Raw genomic sequence first — 20635 nt, forward strand, 5'->3', positions numbered from 1 at the left:
TGAGTGTTTATGGAAAAAGTTCAAGGCAATCGTAAAATGCGTTTTAGACAGGTACGTGCCGAGTAAAACTGTGAGGGACGGGAAAAACCCACCGTGGTTCAACAACAAAGTTAGGAAACTACTGCGAAAGCAAAGAGAGCTTCACTCCAAGTTTAAACGCAGCCAAAACCTCTCAGACAAACAGAAGCTAAAAGATGTCAAAGTTAGCGTAAGGAGGGCTATGCGTGAAGCGTTCAGTGAATTAGAAAGTAAAATTCTATGTGCCGACTTGACAGAAAATCCTAGGAAGTTCTGGTCTTACGTTAAATCAGTAAGTGGCTCGAAACAGCATATCCAGACACTCCGGGATGATGATGGCATTGAAACAGAGGATGACACGCGTAAAGCTGAAATACTAAACACCTTTTTCCAAAGCTGTTTCACACAGGAAGACCGCACAGCAGTTCGTTCTCTAAATCCTCGCACAAACGAAAAAATGGCTGACATCGAAATAAGTGTCCAAGGAATAGAAAAGCAACTGGAATCACTCAACAGAGGAAACTCCACTGGACCTGACGGAATACCAATTCGACTCTACACAGAGTACGCGAAAGAACTTGCCCCCCTTCTAACAGCCGTATACCGCAAGTCTCTACAGGAACGGAAGGTTCCAAATGATAGGAAAAGAGCACAGGTAGTCCCAGTCTTCAAGAAGGGTCGTCGAGCAGATGCGCAAAACTATAGACCTATATCTCTGACGTCGATCTGTTGTAGAATTTTAGAACATGTTTTTTGCTCGCGTATCATGTCATTTTTGGAAACCCAGAATCTACTCTGTAGGAATCAACATGGATTCCGGAAACAGCGATCGTGTGAGACCCAACTCGCTTTAATTGTTCATGAGACCCAGAAAATATTAGATGCAGGCTCCCAGGTAGATGCTATTTTCCTTGACTTCCGGAAGGCGTTCGATACAGTTCCGCACTGTCGCCTGATAAACAAAGTAAGAGCCTACGGAATATCAGACCAGCTGTGTGGCTGGATTGAAGAGTTTTTAGCAAACAGAACACAGCATTTTGTTATCAATGGAGAGACGTCTACAGAAGTTAAGGTAACCTCTGGCGTGCCACAGGGGAGTGTTATGGGACCATTGGTTTTCACAATATATATAAATGACCTAGTAGATAGTGTCGGAAGTTCCATGCGGCTTTCGCTGATGATGCTGTAGTATACAGAGATGTTGCAGCATTAGAGAATTGTAGCGAAATGCAGGAAGATCTGCAGCGGATAGGCACTTGGTGCAGAGAGTGGCAACTGACCCTTAACATAGATAAATGTAATGTATTGCGAATACATAGAAAGAAGGATCCTTTATTGTATGATTATATGATAGCAGAACAAACACTGGTAGCAGTTACTTCTGTAAAATATCTGGGAGTATGCGTGCGGAACGATTTGAAGTGGAATGATCACATAAAATTAATTGTTGGTAAGGCGGGTACCGGGTTGAGATTCATTGGGAGAGTCCTTAGAAAATGTAGTCCATCAACAAAGGAGGTGGCTTACAAAACACTCGTTCGACCTATACTTGAGTATTGCTCATCAGTATGGGATCCGTACCAGATCGGGTTGACGGAGGAGATAGAGAAGATCCAAAGAAGAGCGGCGCGTTTCGTCACAGGGTTATTTGGTAACCGTGATAGCGTTACGGAGATGTTTAGCAAACTCAAGTGGCAGACTCTGCAAGAGAGGCGCTCTGCATCGCGGTGTAGCTTGCTCGCCAGGTTTCGAGAGGGTGCTTTTCTGGATGAGGTATCGAATATATTGCTTCGCCCTATTTATACCTCCCGAGGAGATCACGAATGTAAAATTAGAGAGATTCGAGCGCGCACGGAGGCTTTCAGACAGTCGTTCTTCCCGCGAACCATACGCGACTGGAACAGAAAAGGGAGGTAATGACAGTGGCACGTAAAGTGCCCTCCGCCACACACCGTTGGGTGACTTGCGGAGTATAAACATAGATGTAGATGTAAAAGTAACCCCACACTATAAGACCACCACCTGCATACTTCAGTGCTGGTATTACTCATGATTGAAGGTAACGTTTTCGAGGCACCCGTTTAACGGATTACCACACGGCATAGTGTGATTCAGTACTCGAAATCATTCGTTTCCAGTTATCCATTGTCCAGTGGCGACGCTCTTTACACCTCCCCTAGCTTCGCTTTGTATTGACTACAGAAATGCGCGGTTTATGAGGAGCTCCTCGGCCATCGTACCCCATTCTTTTTAAAAGCCTACGCGCAGTCTTTGGGTAGCACTTTGGAACTCACTAGTGATTCCTTCCGCTGATTTCACGCGGTTTTTTACAACTACCTTCCGCAGTGGTCAGCGGTCCCTGTCCGTCAGTACTTGAGGTCTGCTAGGACTTGGTTTAGCCATTGTTGTTCCTTTCCGTTTCCATTTGTCCATCACTATTTGGGCAGCCTTAGAAGGGTTTGAAATGCCCCTGATGTATTTGTTATTCAGGTGACATCGAGAGCCTACTCCACGCCGGCAGTCACTGAGCCTTCCTGACTGACTTATTCTGCTGGTGCTGCTTCCCTGCTCACAAACCCTACATTACCTACTTTCCACTTTCTTACATACTGGCGGGTCCGCCTCTCGTGACATCTAGTGGTTAGCTCCAGATTACGTAGGGGTGTCCGGATACTTCTGATCAAATGGTGAACATGCTATACACTCAGCCATGGAACTTCTTACTGCCACGTCAGGTCGAGTCAGGAAATAGGCTAGTTGACAGCAGGGTAAGTATCGTAACCCAACACAGATTGCAAAATACTTACCTTTATTCTTACTATCAGACTGTAGGCAACATGGGATATGGGATTCCAGGTCATTCGTCTTTTATTACGAAATGGATTCGCATTTTGCTAATCTGGATTGACGTCAGCTGATTACGACATTTGAAAATTTGTGCCGGACCGGCACTCGAATCTGATTTATCGCATATTGTGAACAGTCGATTCCACCTCGGCTATCCGAACATGCCTCCAGGACCGATCAAAACTTCCGTTACTCAAGGAATCCACAACCCCTAAGCTTAGACAGTTCGTACACGTCTGAAGGTAATTGTAATATGAAGATACTGACAATGTGTAAACATAGAAATTGTAACCATCAATAATCCTCCACCTTTAGGACACGAGCGGTTACATGCGGGGTTGAGACGGCAACGGAGGTTCAACTTAGGTTTTTAAGGTCTCTGTAGTTGGAGACAGTACAAAGTGACTCCAATCGCACGCTAAAGAGCTAGTTACGCAGTTCATATAGGAATGAGACTCGAAGTTGGCTTTTGGTCTGCTTTCAATGCTTCATCACACGTTTACGTGAGCATGCCGAAGACACTGAACTGGTTTATGACTTGGGTCCTGAGACCCACTTAACGTAGAGTGAAACGCAGATGACACATTTAACATCAAAGATGCTCCTACAAATTATCAGAACAAGTGGCCACAGCAGCTAAAAACTCGATTATGATTAAGCAATGCACAGTAACGTCTAAAGATGGTTTTTTAGATCATGAATCATGAAAGGTGCCGTTACTACTGCTCTAAATAAATCCATAGATTTTGTAACACATTGAAATGGACATGATAACTAGTTATAGGCACATACAGACAGATGTACAAAAAAAAAAATACTAGCCGCAATCGAGAGTTACATACTAGTACACGCTAGTCTTAGAAGTTCTTTCTAGTTTACAGGCGTAACTGAGTATAAAACTACTCACTCACACAGTTTGTGCTGTCGGCTGGTAATAATCCGAGGTGCTCGTTCCGTAGTGCGTCGGTCGCGGTCGAACTTTCCTGCTGGATGGAACTCTGCCCTGCTTGTCGATTGATGGCCTCAATATACGGTGTTTGGTCGGTTTGCTCACACATGGTGCGTGACAGCGTCGCTACTGCGTCCAATTCTCAATCAGCGAGCGTGATGTGAGCGGTTTTTTAATACGTATATCCACTTAACGAACTGGCGGAAGGGATTGGTTCTGTATGCCTCCGTCTGAATTACATAGCTTGTTGCTAGTATTCGTACTTAGACGATTATTTTTTACCTTTCTGGCAACTCTTCGTGACTCGATCATTCAGTGAGTAACCACAAGGACAGTGTGGTGATGTCTGGAGCACCACGGACTTTCAGTTCAGTGACAATCGTTGCCGTTTTGCTTCACATGCCGGCAGCGAGAGGAGAGAGGTCGGCTACGTCGATGTTTGTCTGGTACCCTCGTCAGCAAGTTCTCCAGATCTCTCACCCATTGAAAAGATGTGGTCATGGATCGCTTTGAAACTGGTACAGCGCAACAAGCCAGCCACTGCCAGTAATGAACTCTGACACATAGCAGAAGCAGCATGGAATGTCCCAGCTCAGTTCCTCTCAGTGCCTAATCAGGTTAGAGCCGCTGTTGCCGCCAGAGGTGGCACATCTGTGTAATGCGGTTCGCACCCTTTACAACCACCAGTTCACCTATAGATTTATTCAAGTATTCTTCCTACTATGGCCTATATATACAATAAGTAAAATTTTGCTCTCATGTTGCGAAATTTACTGGTCACCAATGTATAATCTGGCCTAGCAGTTTTATAACTTACGTTGTAAGTGATAAGGATAAAGCAACTGCACGTTCTGAAATGACCAGGTAAGAGCGTGGTTTACACCTACAGCATTCCAGTTCATCGAACTGTTATTTCAAGATCATCTTCCACTCGCCGCAACATTCGATCCTCTGTGCCAATAGTGCTCACTGTGAGGTGATGATGACGATGATGATGACGTTCGATTTTCCAGACACTTGCCTGTCGGTTATCACCGTTGGCTACACGCTAGAAGAATACCACGTCTATGCAGAAAAACAGGATCCCATTTCACCGTTTACGTAGTGAACGCTAGGCTAATTCCCTAATCTTGTTTTGATGCTTTCAGAACTTAAAAAAGATACGTACGGAAGGGCTATGTAGGAGACAGTTATAAGTGCTGTGTCGGTCAACTGCATCACAACGACAGCACTAAGTACGAAACAAACAGAGCACTGCAGCCCGTCAGCAATCGTAAGTATCGAAATAATTATGAAAAATCCGCCTCGATTGCACAAACTACCTGGTGTTTACCTAGGTTTCAGCGTGAGTAAATATAAAACAGCTTGTCTAACTAGGCATAGTCAAAGGCTAAAATCAACACCAACAGCGGCAAGACCCCATAAATTTTTTTATAAATACACGGTACATATGTGTCAAGTCAGTAACAGGGTGTCCCAGCTATCTTGTCCACCCAAAATATCTCTGGAACAATAACAGCTATTGGGAAACGACTTCCACCGGTATCAATGTAGGGCTGGTGCCCATGAATGTACATATTTGGAAACATTCTAAAACGAAAGCATATGTTTTTTTTAACACGAACTTATGTTTTTTTTTTAAATGGACCTCCTATATTTTTTCTTCAGCAATCCATAGCATGACAAAGCACATACACAATGGCGTTGATTGCATCGCACACCCGACATGCGCTGCTAGCGCACGTCCCGAGGCTCAGGCGTGAACCCCATGCTGCCCGTAATCGTGATGTGATTGACGTGTGTAATCACACCTCCATACTTATCAAGAGGTCCGAAACGAATAATACGGTCTGCTGCCATCAACTCTAATAAGCACATAATGGTTTCCCTCCTGCACGTTTTACGTATCTACATACACAATATGAACCAGTACCGATCGGTGTACACCGGTCAGGTTGTCTTATTTATCCTGCACACCCAAAATAAGGTTTATCTAATGCGTTATATGACCCATTGTGCCTGTCGCGCAGGGCCTGGCTCTACCTAGTCAAGTGTCCAACGTAGTTCCCACCACTGCCACAGTTAACACTTCACCTTGTTTATGATTTGTACTCCTGTACTCCACCACCCTCCGAGCATCCTATTTGTTGTTGCTTTCTCGTGCAGTACACCGCTTGCCAGTGTAGTCGTGCATCAGAGTAATCTAGTGACGGCACGGAGGTAGTACACATTGTGAATAAACGTTGTGTTGTGGAACTTATACTGTACAGTATAATGTACACACATGAAGATATGGTAGAAATGCTGCTGATCTATGGAGAATGTACGTTGACGGGAAATACGTTATGAGATTGCTTGTTTGTTGATAGTACTGTTAGCGAACATTATGATTATTAAGTTAATATGTCTGTTTTCTACCCTACTCTACATACCTGTACTGTACCCTGTTGTAGGTGGACGAAATGCTGTTCAGGCAGAACGACTGTACAGACGACGATTCCCTGACAAGCCATCGCCTTCGCGCCGAATGTTTGGTCGTCTCACATCTCGTCTACGTGAAACGGGAAGCTTAAATCCAAGACCTCGACATCGTCCTGGAACACGCACAGATGAACGTGCTGAAGTTGCTGTGCTCGCTACCATAGCAGTGAATCCTCAAATCAGCACACGTCAAATTGAACGTGAAGTTGGTGTGTCGAAATCAAGTGCACAACGTATTCTTCAACGTCATAAATTTCATCCTTACCATGTTCATTTACACCAGGATCTTCATGGAAATGACTTCCGCAATAGGGTAACATTTTGTCGGTGGGCTCAGCAAAAACTTCTGACTAATCCAAATTTTTTTGCAGATGTTTTCTTTACCGACGAGGCATCATTCTCCAATAAAGGAATTGTCAATATGAGGAATATGCATTATTGATCCGCAGACAATCCAAAATGGCTCCGTCAGGTAGAGCATCAACGTCCGTGGAAAGTTAATGTTTGGTGTGGGATTATTGGAGATACCATTATCGGACCTTTCTTTATAAATGGCATCCAAAATGGCAGACAATACTAAAGATTTATACGACACAATCGTCCTGTTCTCTTGGACACCGTACCTCTCAGCCGGAGAATGGTCATGTGGTATCAGCATGACGGATGCCCTGCACATAACGCCTTACGGGCACGACGACTTCTGAACCGTAAGTTCCCTGGTTGGTGGATTTGACGAGGTGGCCCTGTTAGGTGGCCTGCCCGATCTCCGGACCTTACACCGCTGGATTATTTTCTTTGGGGAGCAATGAAGGATGCTGTTTACCAACATGAACCAACAACACCAGAGGACATGAAGCAACGCATTATTGATGCTTGTACAGGCATCAAAGAGGAAACAGTAGCACGAAGTAGGGCATCATTCATCCGCAGAGTGACCCTATGTATGCAAGCCAATGGGCATCACTTTGAGCATGAGATGTGAACGCTATGTTTAGTATTAGTGCTGGTATCACAGTGGAAGTTTCTACAAAGGGCCATTTTACCTAGTGATGTTAAGAAACATTTGTTTGCAACAATTTGTCATTTAACGCATTAGATAAACACAACATTGATAATTATGTGATAATAAAACTAATTGGTTAAACATATTTACATTCATCTTCTATGTCCTACCTGAACTTCCCAAATCATAACATTTTTACCTAAACAACGGTAAAACTTTTAGTCCACTTGCTGGTTTCACTAAAACCATCAACATGAATTTTACTATTACGAGTGAATGATTAACTGTCACTTGCGCTAGATCTACAGTAAAGTAAAGTTTTAACGTTGAACGGCATTACCTTTTTAGTAACGGATTAACGATAAGCGAAGTTAATTTTGTGACTAACGTTGCGGTACACAGATATGTTACAGAACCGCATCACACCTAGCCTATGGGATAAATACCTGCTGGAATGTACGACGTTAATGCAGGATGGCAGCAGACCGTATTATTCGTTTCGGACGTCTTGATAAGTATGGAAGTGTGATTACGCCTGTCAATCACATCGCGATTACGGGCAGCATGGGGTTCACGCCTGAGCCTCAGGACGTGCGCTAGCAGCGCATGTCGGGTGTTTCAAGCGTCAACTTCGCGTCTTAATATCTCGGGATGTAATGGGAATATTTCGATGCAATTAACGCCATTTTATATGTGCTTTGTCATGCTATGGATTGCTGAAGAAAAAATATAGGAGGGCCATTTAAAAAAAACATAAATTAGTGTTAAAAAACACATATGCTTTCGTTTTAGAATGTTTCCAAATATGTACACTCATGAGCCCCAGCCCTACATTGATACCGGTGAAAGTCGTTTTCCAATAGCTGTTATTGTTCCAGAGATATTTTGGGTGGACAAGATAGCTGGGACACCCCGTCAGCAATCGTAAGTATCGAAATAATTATGAAAAATCCGCCTCGATTGCACAAACTACCTGGTGTTCACCTAGGTTTCAGCGTGGGTAAATATAAAACAGCTTGCCTAACTAGGCATGGTCAAAGGCTAAAATCAACACCAACAGCGGCAAGACCCCATAATTTTTTTTTATAAATACACGGTACATATGTGTCAAGTCAATAATATTACTTATCTCGACCCTGTGTGTGCTGCCTCGCCCCAGCCAACGTACGATGGTCGCAGGCTCTCCACTGGCAGTTCGGTGGAGCGCCTGTGACCATCGTACGTTGGCTGGGCCTAGGAACCCACAGTTTTCAGAGACAATTTTTGTAAAGTTGTTCCACCGACATTCAGAAATTCCAATAGCTGAAGTTGAAATTGTGAATCGCCAGTCTCCATGAATCTTTTTGTCAATAAGTTTGACAAAATCTGATGATGGGCTTAATCACGGACGAGCATGGACATTTTACTGGTCGTCCTTGGAAGCTCTTACCCACTTACGAACTTCGCTGCAACTCATTGTATTGGGGCCATACACCTCAATTACCTGTCGATGAATTTCGGTTGCTACAACGGTCTTTGCATCGGAAACCGACTCACTGACCGTAAATCACAGTCGGCGAGCTGATCAGTTGTTTTAAACAATCTGAACTGACGCTGAAAAACGGAAAAAAAGGAAAACAGCACACTGCGACAGTACGAATGCAAATTGCGTCGTTTGACGAGCATGGCATGCTGTGAGTCAGTGGGCACACGCGTTTCAACGTTCGCACTTCATTCGCTAAGATACGACAATTCGGACCAAATAACCCTTGTATATTACTAAATGGCTAACCCAGTTCATTGTTCCAGGTGCACTATCCAGTTGCTGGTTGCCTATCTAAGAGCTTCCTAGGGCAACAAAAGCACGATTTTCACTATTTTATGCAATTATTGACCGAATTTAGAAATTTTAAGTTCTGTCATACTCTACTCATTACAGAGAATAATTTTATGCGAAAGTTATAACACAATACGACAAGCACTATGGTTAAAAACTGTATAAGTCTTGAGGCTGTGTTACTCATGGTGTGCAAATTACCTGGACTATATTCATCCGGTATCTGAGAATCACAGCACTTCCACCAACCTCTACACATAATTTTAAGCCATTACGAAACTTTTTCTCACTGGCACGCCAGAAAATTATGAAAGGAAATTACTTTATCGCTTACTGCTGTTTCACCGTTCAGGCAGTAAACCTTCATCGTCAGGCATGACGTTTCCACTTATTACATCTTTACTTCTAACTCTATTCGCAATGCATTTTACAGATAGTATCCACATATACCACACCTGCAAAATTTTATCATTGTGCGACACCAGCTCAGGAGATACGGCATCATAAAGACTGAGCAGCGTGAAAAGATAGCTTTTGCTTTAAAGGGAGCGCAAATTACCCAGATTATATTCTTCCTGTACTAGATAATGAGAGCGCTTAGGGTCTTCCAACAAATTAATTTCAGACCTTTTCTACACTTTTCTCGTTTACATGCTAAACGTCAAACGTTTAACGCCATTACCTGATTCGTGAGTAATCAGAAGTCTGAAGCCGTTTTATACATAGGGGATTAACTCTTAAAAAATCAATGGTGGTGGTGAGGGGGGGGGGGGGGGGGGCGGGTACCGGTACCTCATCAACAACGTTTTAGAAATATTTGTCACAGTTTCTTAAATTACGTTCAGTGTGTAACCTATCATTCAACAAAGCCTTTCGGTTAAACAAGATGATTTCCTGTCGAATGTAAGTTCACCCAACACACCAGAAACACAAGTGCTTTTCCCTTGTCTTCACATTACGTTGCTTCCGATTGACAGTTATTTACCAGCATTCCAAATCTTTAATATGACAAGAAGCACATACGTCCCAATAACAAATACTGTGACACCAAGAGAAAATTTCCTCCTTTGTGACTGAGTGAATATAACGATAGACTTTCAGCTCCTCACTTCATGTAGTTTGATTTGAGAAAGGGAATCACTATCACGTTTGCAAGTATTTTTCTGTGCTAAAGTTCTAACAATGTCGTGCTAGTCGACTTTTCGTAAAAGACTTCTTCAGCAAAAAGCTGGAAACCTCACAACAGCACTGAAACGAAAGCAATACATCTGGAGCAAACAGTGTACGCTGCCAGACATTTTAGCTCCGACTTTAATGCTATTTCTTTTTCTTCATCAACTGATCGCATTCTCCCAAGAACTTTCAATTTATATAATGCTGTGCATTTCTAAGAAAGGGGTTTTAAATCTACAAGTTCCTCACGGTAACATTAACTCTGCCAATGTGATGGTATTTTTTTGAAGAAGGAGAATAAAAATAAGCGTCAGACAGAATCATCATGTGCCTCTAGTCCTTGCCGGCGAGAATAGCGTTACCTTTGTCTTTAGAAGGTATGGTCAAAGTAACAACTGCCTCACGAAGCAGTAGGTGCTTGAATGAAGAAGTAACACAAAAGAACCGGACATAAGTTCAAAAGCTACTTATCTCAGAAGGAACTGTATCTCTTTGTGACTATTGTCCTGTTACTGGTTGGAGCTTAACGATGAATAGTAAGGAGGCTATAGGCGGAATGCTTACAGACTCAGTTCAGCCCTTAAACCAAGAAATACGTTTTTGATGTTTTTCTGAAGGATGTTGGGACATACGTTCGTGGCGTTGCTAAGTTGGACACAAAACCGGAACGCTCTGAATTCGTATACTTGCATTTAATTACGTAGGTTCCAAGGTACGGATCACGAGACAACCTAAAATTTCGCTAGGTATGAGGGGAGAACAAAGAGAGAGTAAAGTAATATGTTGTGGAAATACTTAGAGCCTATCAGCAGATGCTAGGTGTTAACCAACAATTTAAACTTATAGTCTGATGATATGAGGGGTACATCGGCATCAAGTACTTATTTTAGAGGTTGTAGTCACTGAAAAGACTAGCCCACCAAAAGTTATATTAAATACATGTATATCTTGGAGAAGAACTGATGCACACCTAAACAATTTTGGTCGATACTAAATATGATCAACCAGAGCACGCTTTCGAAGAACATTAATCCATTTCTGCCTGAATTAACTTTCACTTCTGAATTTTACATGGGAGATATTTATTTGTTTATTTTCATCAAAGAAGCTACAACAAGATAAACAAAAAAGTAATTAATAATTTAAGCAAAAGAGAGTGTAACATACATGTCACGCTAGGCAGAAGTAGGTACCTATTAAGTGAAGTACATGACAATAAATAAAATAAATCAGTCCCTGTCGTTTACATTGTGTTTAGCCAACAGTAATCATTTTTTGTTATTTATGCATTCGTGTCTCATTTTTGGAGCTGGGCAGTTCTTGAACAAAGCGTATTTGTTGATGCTGTGGACTGTTAAGGCAGCCAGTCCACAGAGACGGGTAGCCGAAAGGGCACACGTACACACACGCCGACTGGCGCGAAGTCTGGAACAGGATACGTGATGAATGTGATAAAGAAAAGAACGTAGCTACTAGAACACTTAACTTTTATATCGTCCTTTGGTATACAGCATTAATGATGATACAAGTGAGACTATCCTGAGATACATGCAATGGTACAAATGGCGCCTTGCTAGGTCGTAGCCATTAACTTAGCTGAAGGCTATTCTAACTGTCTCTCGGCAAATGAGAGAAAGGCTTCGTCAGTGTAGTCGCTAGCAACGTCGTCGTACAACTGGGGCGAGTGCTAGTACGTCTCTCTAGACCTGCCATGTGGTGGCGCTCGGTCTGCGATCACACAGTGGCGACACGCGGGTCCGACATGTACTAATGGACCGCGGCCGATTTAAAGCTACCACCTAGCAAGTGTGGTGTTTAGCGGTGACACCACAGTTGAGTCATTATTTCATCGTTTCAAAACAGCTCAAAGCACTGAAATATAGTGAAGGTTCTGTAATTACTATGATAACTCTCAGGAAGTAAAGCATTATCACTTTTATGATTCTCCCTTCCTCAAACTCTGATTACAGTTTTTAAGATGTATGGAGTTTTTGGTACATCCAAATTGATATTCATCTGACTCCACAATGGCTTCAGGGCGCTCAATAAATATATATGTTGCATCTTCATCCTCCTCTTTGAGACCAGCAAGAATTTCATGCACAGTCAAGCCTTTGAGAAGAGAATCATTATATTTAATGTTCTGTATAGCTTAATATATGTGCAACACTGAATTAAAAATTGGATTAGTAACGATAATAATGACTTGCACTTTGTGAGTAATCTATATCATAAATTCCAGCACCTTTAACATTATAATCAAGCAAAAGTTTTAACAATTGTGTGATATATTCCGACAGAAAATAATACTTATTTATTATTCCAAGACATAATCTTTTTCATAAAAAGCCTTCAGTAATTGAGGCACCAGACACTGTCTTCCTGCTTTCTTCTTCCGGAAACACGCTTAAATATCAACATGAGAGCTTTCTTAACAGAGTGACTTATAACAATTGGCGTTCCAAATATATACATTGCTGCCAACAAGAGAAAACAACGGTAGGATGTTATGTGACGTTTATATTACGCTAGGTCTAAATGGGTTAATAGAGAGCACTATACTATAGCAACTCTCAGTGAGAATTTTGATGTTGAAATCGAACTAAATACGCATTATTCCACAGACCAAGGAACGAAGTGTATAGCGCGAAAGTCAGCGACCAACCAGTACTTGAGACGTATTAAAGCCTGCTACTCTGACATTTTCGGAGATAGGTTTACGCTCTGAATCCCATTTCTGTATTTTAGCGTCTGCGATACGAACGATGAACGCCACTTGGTATCAAGAAGAGCGCGAAACCAAGTTCGCAGATTCGATCAGTAGAAGTCACAGCAGATGTGAAACATCTCCCTTTGCATACCAGGGAACGGTTGCGTAGAGCTCCTCTCACTCTATCTCATTATCTCACCAGTGAAAGGTGAAAGTGAAAAATACTTGATGAGCATCTAAGAAAATGAGAACGAACTGTACAAAATTTCATGTTTGTGACTGGATACTTCGAGCAGACGTGCCACTTTGTTGATATTACATGCTGAATGCTGATTTCGGATGACAAAGATGATGTGCTTATGAATAGGTCTCATCTGAAAAAGAATTACAGAGGCAGCAGCTATTCGGGCATGAGAGTACAAATGGCGTACACATTGTTCTTTTTAAGCAAGAAGAAACACTCGTTAGGTTATTGATGAATTTCCTGCCGAAACAGAAGTTGATTACGTAATAATATTTTAATGTGATACATGTAAACTGCAGGAACATCCATGGTTACTTCTCAGAATTAGCACAGTTCATTAAAGTTGATAATACCCACATTCAATCTACATCGTTGGAAAACTTACTGGGACAGCAAAGATGTCCATTGAAAAGTGTCTTCGAACAGCAGCAGTTGCTCTGGTCTCTTCGACCACAGAACACTGTGAGGTTCAAAAGTGTCCACGAAAAATAAAAATAATAATAATAATAATAATAATAATAATAGTAATAATAATTGGTCGTACATCCGAATGAAACCATGAGGATAATAACTGATACCTCAAATCTTCCCCCCACACCGCGGTTACCATTGCTCAGAAACCCTGCACCATCTGATCTAAGAAGAGAACAGTCATCTTGGTTAGAGGCAAATAAACATTGTGACCCCGAATGACCGCAAAACCTTGCTATAGCAAACTATCTACTAAAACGTCGACTGAAGTCCCGGAAACAGGCCTGAGAAAACATTACAGAAGCAAACTTCCATAATTCCGAAAAATGGAGAGAAGATGGGCAACAAGTGTCAATCTCTCCCCATGCGAGAACTTCCGGGAATGCATCGCGCTAGGAACGTGTGGACGAGGTTGAATAGAATAAGCGTAACCCATACGAGGTGCAACTGCATGGAGCATATACTGATCAAGCAGAATATTGTGACCATCGATGGGCTATCGATGTAAACCCATCCAGGCGATGGAAGAGTCACTGGCAAGGAATGATTGCTAGTCAAACACACGCACTGTAGTACCAGTGAGTGTGCTGTCATTGTATAGAATGGGGAAGGAGCGCGTTCTATCTGAGTCTGACAGGCGCAGAGTGCGATGGCCCGGAATTTTGGCACGAGCATTTCGGAAACTGCACGGCTTGTTGATTGTTCGAAGACTGCTGTGGTGAGTGTCTTCAACACTTGGCTAAATCAAGGTGAAACCACGTCCGACGTCATGGCATTTGGCGACCACCCTTCATTACAAGTGGCGGACGTCGTAGGATTGGCAGACTGGTAAAACATGACAGGCGACGAACTGTGACAGAACTAACAGCAGACTTTAATGCTGGGCAGAGTACAAGTGCGTCTGAATACTGTGCCCCGAACACTCTTTACGATGGGCCTGCGCAGCCAACGACCCAACCAAGTGCCAATGTTAACACCACGACATCGGCAACTATGACTGAAATGGGCTGGTGGTAGTGGACACTGGACGTTGGCGCTGTGGCAAAGCGTTGCATGGTGTGATGAGTCCCAGTACTTTCATCATCATGGTGATGGAACGGCGTGAATGCGTTGTCTTCCAGAAGAACACCTCTTTTAAATCTTTATTGCGGGACACAGACAAGCTGGCGGCGATTCAATTATATTCTGGGGATCATTCACGTGGGCATTCGTAGGTCCAGGCACCGTGATGGCCAAGTAGAATAGTACCTTGGTTCCTGACCACGTAAACCCTTTCACGACGATCATGTTTCCCGACGGCACTGGCATTTTTCAGTAAGATAATGCTCCGTGTCACAAAGCCAGCAATGTGGTAGATTGGTGGTTAGAGGGACACAGTGGCGAGTTCCTATTGACGTGCTGGCACCCCAACTAGTCAGACCTGAACCTGTCGAACACATCTGGGATGTGACTGAATGTGGCATCACAGCTCATCGCCCTCTCCCCGAAATCAGATGACTTCTGTGTGCAGATGTGGTGCCAACTCCCACCAGCGATCTACCAAGGTCTCATTGCTTCCTTGCCACGATGCGTCACCGCTGTTACAACTGCCAAAGGTATCAGTTATTCGGTAGGTGGTCCTGCTGTTCCGGCTGATCCCTGTAGGTGAGATGTATCAATGTCGGTGGCATATGAGAGTGGAAACCTGAAAAAATTGTAGACCGCATACTGCAAGAATACCCAGCAAAGAGATATCAAAGATCTAGCAGATACACTATGTCATCAAAAGTATCCGGACACCTGGCTGAAAATTACTTACAAGTTCGTGGCGCCCTCCATCGGTAATGCTGGAATTCAATACGGTGTAGGCCCACCCTTAGTCTTGATGACAGCTTCCACTCTCGCAGGCATACGTTCAATCAGGTCCTGGAAGGTTTCTTTGGAAATGGCAGCCAATTCTTCACGGAGTGCTGCACTGAGGAGAGGTATCGATGTCGGTCGGTGAGGCCTGCCACGAAGTCGGCGTTCCAAAACGACCCAAAGGCGTTCTGTAGGATTCAGGTCAGCACTCTGTGCAGGCCAGTCCATTACACGGATGTTAACTGTCGTGTAACCATTCCGCCACAGGCCGTCCATTATGAACAGGTGCTCGATCGTGTTCAAAGATGCAATCGCCATCTCCGAACAGCTCTTCAATAGTGGGAAGCAAGAGGGTGCTTAAAACATCAATGTAGGCGTGTGCTCCGATAGTGCCACGCAAAACAACGATAGGTGCAATCCCCCTCCACGAAAAATACGACCACACCATAACACCACCCACTCCGAATTTTACGGTTGGCACTACACACGCTGGGAGATGAAGTTCACCGGATATTCGCCACACCCACACCCTGCTATCGGATCACCACATTGTGTACCGTGATTCGTCACTCCACACAACGTTTTTCCACTGTTCAGTCGTCCAATGTTTACTCTCCTTACACCAAGCGAGGCGTCATTTGGCATTTATCGGCGTGATGTGTGATGGTTCAAATGGCTCTGAGCACTATGGGACTTAACATCTATGGTCATCAGTCCCCTAGAACTTAGAACTTCCTAAACCTAACTAACCTAAGGACAGCACACAACATCCAGTCATCACGAGGCAGAGAAAATCCCTGACCCCGCCGGGAATCGAACCCTGGAACCCGGGCGTGGGAAGCGAGAACGCTACCGCACGACCACGAGCTGCGGACCGTGATGTGTGACTTATGAGCAGCCGCTCGACCATGAAATCCAAGTTTTCTCACCTCCCGCCTAACTATCATAGTACTTGCAGTGGATCATGATGGAGTTTGGAATTCGTGTGTAATGGTCTGGATCGATGTCGGCCTATTACACATTACGACCCTCTTCAGATGTTTGCGGTCTTTGTCAGTCAACAGACGAATCGGCCTGTACGCTTTTGTGCTGTATGTGTCCCTTCACGTTTCCACTTCACTCTCACATCGGAAACAGTGGACCTAGGGATGTTTAGGAGTGTGGAAATATCGCGTAAACACGTATCACATAAATGACACCCAATCAGCTGACCATTTCGAAGTTCCGCGGAGCACCCCATTCTGCTCTCTCACGTGGTCTAACGAGTACTGACGTCGCTGATATGGAGTATCTGGCAATAGGTGGAAGCACATTGCACCTAAAATGAAAAATGTATGTTTTTGGGGGTGTCAGGATACTTTTGATCTTATAGTGTTTGTGATCGAAGCAACCGACTTACGGCATTAACTTACAAAACTAATAAGAAACTGAGTAACTTCCAGTAACATATTATATAATTTAGGGGTTATCCATTAGTGTATTTTAGAATTATATGTACTGCTACTTCATATTGCCTGCCATAAGGTAAATATTAGTTATTAGGAACAAGAAGTTGGTTGAAACGGGAGGTGAATAGCCTCCTAAATTCAGAACAGAATATACATCGCAATGATTGGTTAGACACTAATTGTTGTGTCGTATGCATTGCCATAAAGAATTCAGTAATATCCACTGAAGTGAAATATGCTCACGGAAAGAAATCATAACAATAAGAATGAGTTGTGCGACATAAACGAAAGTAGGTAGACGTGCTTCTAAGTCTGAAAGATGAAGTCTATTACAACTTCACACCAGTCGTATATGAGTGTCGCTAGTAGCAGAACTATGAGGATGCCAATCATGTTTGCTTTAAATATACACTGCAACGGTCGTGAGCGTTAGTTGCCGCTGAGACTGGACGTTGTGAGTTGACGTTAGTCGCCTGTAAGGCAACAGAGACGCCATTATGAACACATCACTGAGGTAATAGGGCTACGAGAAACTGGTTGTTCTTTCTGCGCTATGGCAGAAATACTTGGCAAGAACGTATCCAATGTACAAGACTGCTGCCAGGAGCGATCACAAGAATGTACGTTCGCAAGAAGACCGGGCTCCAGGCAAGTGACACTACCGAGAGAAACGATCATCATGTTCGGCGTATGGCTCCAGCGTATCGTACTGCATCTGGAGCAGCAGTTGGCACCACAGTGACACAACGAACGGTTATACACTGCTGGCCACCGTAAATGCAACACCCTGAAGGAAGCATCCGAATCAAGTGAAATTTACACCATGGGTTTGCAGCGATGAGATATGCAACTGATTAGAATTTCAGTGCAGACGCACATCACGCGCGCCTGTGGCGCCACCTCATAGCGCCATTTAAGGCTTGGCGATTTCGACGAGTGTACGTTCGGCACGTGTGTTTACCTTGTGGTTGTTTCACAAGACAATCAGTTATGCCGCGTAGACAACAGCGAACATCTTTTGATCAAGTATCCGAGTTCGACAGAGGAAGGATAGTGGCTTACCGAGATTGTGGATTATCATACAGAGAAATCACTAGTCGTGTTTGACGAAACCAAACAACTGAAATGCGGATATGTGACCGTTGGATGCAGGAGGGTACGACGGATCGACGTGGTCGATCGCATTCACCTCGGTGCACCACTGCACGTGCTGATAGGCAAATTGTGCGCATGGCAGTGACGGATCGCTCAGTGACATCCCGAACCATAGCACAGCACATTACGTCTGTAACGCATCATCCAGTGTCTGCGCGTACCATTCGACGCCGTTTACAGCAGAGTGGTCTGTCTGCAAGACGTCCATTGCTTCATCTACCATTGACGCAGAAGCACAGACGTCTCCGTCGCCAATGGTGTGATGACAGACGGATGTGGACGGCAGAATGGAATGACGTTGTCTTTACTGACGAGGCACGCTTCTGTCTGCAGCACCACGATGGTCGGATTAGAGTGTGGAGACACCGTGGAGAGACGATGCTGGACAGCTGCATTATGCACAGCCACACTGGTCTTGCACCGGGTATTATGGTATGGGGTGGCATTGGATATTACTCTCGCACGCCTCTAGTACGCATTGCCGGTACTTTAAACAGCCGGCGCTACATATTCGAGGTGCTGGAGCCAGTTGTCCTTCCTTACTTTCAGGGCTCGGCTTCAGCCATATTTCAACAGGATAATGTGCGACCACACGTGGCACGCATTGTCCAAAGGTTCTTTGTCAATAACCAGATTGAATTGCTTCCCTGGCCGGCTCGCTATCCGGATCTTTCGCCGATAGAAAACATGTGGTCCATGGTTGCTCAACGAGTGACCCAGATTACATCCCCAGCTGCCACACCAGATGATCTTTGGCAACGTGTGGAAGCTGCTTGGGCTGCTGTACCCCAGGAACACATTCAACGTCTCTTTGACTCAATGCCGAGACGTGTGGCAGCGGTGATCTCCAACAATGGCAGCTACTCTGGCTACTGATTCTGGCAGGAACCACATGTCACAGACGTCTGTAAACGTAATCATTTGATACTTGGTCAACATGTTATCTACAAAATAAATCTTGTTGTGCTACCTCTTGTCTTTCTTGGTGTTGCATTTACGGTGGCCAGCAGTGTAGTTTGGTTACTTCGAAGATAACTCCGAGCCAGACGCCCTGTGCCATCCATCTCATTGACCCGAAACCACCGCAATTTGCGACTTCAATGGTGTCAAGCGGGAGGTCATTGGATGGCAGTGTGGAGGTCTGTTGTGTTTTCTCGTGAAAGCTAATTCTGCTCCGGTGATATTGGTGAAAGTGCATTGGTTAGGTGGAAACCTGTTGAGGGACTACAACTAACCTGTCTGCATGCATTGAACCCATACCTGGAGTCACGGTCTGGGGTGACATTTCGTATGGCTGCAGGAGTACTCTCGTGGTTATCCCACGCACCCCAACTGCAAATCTGTACATAAATCTGGTGATTCGACCCGTTGTGCTGCCGTGTTGTAAGCCAACGTTCTCGACAGAGTGTCGACATGTTGCCTTGCCCGGCTCGATAGCCAGATCTTTCTCCAATGGAGCACACATGGAACGTCATCGGACGACAACTCCAGCGTCATCCGCAAACAGCAGCCTGTATTGCCCGACCAAGTGGGACAGGAATGAAACTCCATCCCACAAATTTACATCCTGCATTTGTACAACACAATGCATGCGCATATGCATGCTTACATTCAACAATCTGGCGGCTGCACCACCTTTTCACATTTCGAATGGCCTATCTTGGGCTTAAATTAACATATGATCCTTCAATGTTAACCACTTAAATATGTAATCTAGACAGATAAACTAAGCTCCTCCCGAACAGGCAACGAACGCCTAACGGTACCAGCCGGCCGCCATGTCATCCCCAGCTCATAGGAGTCACTGGATGCGGATGTGGAGGGGAATGTGGTTAGCAAAAATGGTTCAAATGGCTCTGAGTGCTATGGGACTTAACATCTGACGTCATCAGTCCCCTAGAACTTAGAACTACTTAAATCCAACTAACCTAAGGACATCACACACATCCATGCCCGAGGCAGGATTCGAACCCGCGACCGTAGCGGTCGCGCGGTTCCAGACTGAAGGGCCTAGAACCGCTCGGCCACACTGGCCGGCAATGTGGTTAGCACACCGCTCTCCCGGTCGTATATCAGTTTCCGAGACTGGAGTTGCTACTTCTCAATCAAGAAGCTCCTCAGTTTTCCTCACAAGGGTTGAGTGCACCCCGCTTGCCAACAGCGCTCGGCAAACCGGATGGTCACCCATCCAAGTGCTAGGCTAGCCCGACAGCGCTTAACTTCGGTGACCTGACGGGAACCGGTGTTACCACTGCGGCAAGTCCGTTGGCTGCCTAGACAAATGTATTACCGAAGTTCCATTACTACATATACATTATTTTTTGGATTTGCGATTTTTTTCTGTCAATGTAATATCGGTCAAAAATGCAATGGCCTGCTTATATACAGCACCTGTGTTAGGAGTTTTAGTGGTAGAGCACTTCAGAGAGAGCTAGCAGAATATCGTGAGTAGGTTTCTGATCGTCCTATTGTGATGGTGAG

General features: G+C 44.3%; 1 pseudogene; it reads right to left on the bottom strand.

The window, feature by feature from the left end:
- Window positions 1–20306: 20306 nt before the first annotated feature.
- On the bottom strand, window positions 20307–20424 carry LOC126204638 (5S ribosomal RNA; annotated as a pseudogene).
- Window positions 20425–20635: the final 211 nt, after the last annotated feature.

Source organism: Schistocerca nitens, chromosome 9 (assembly GCF_023898315.1).
Source record: "Schistocerca nitens isolate TAMUIC-IGC-003100 chromosome 9, iqSchNite1.1, whole genome shotgun sequence".
NCBI lineage: Eukaryota > Metazoa > Arthropoda > Insecta > Orthoptera > Acrididae > Schistocerca > Schistocerca nitens.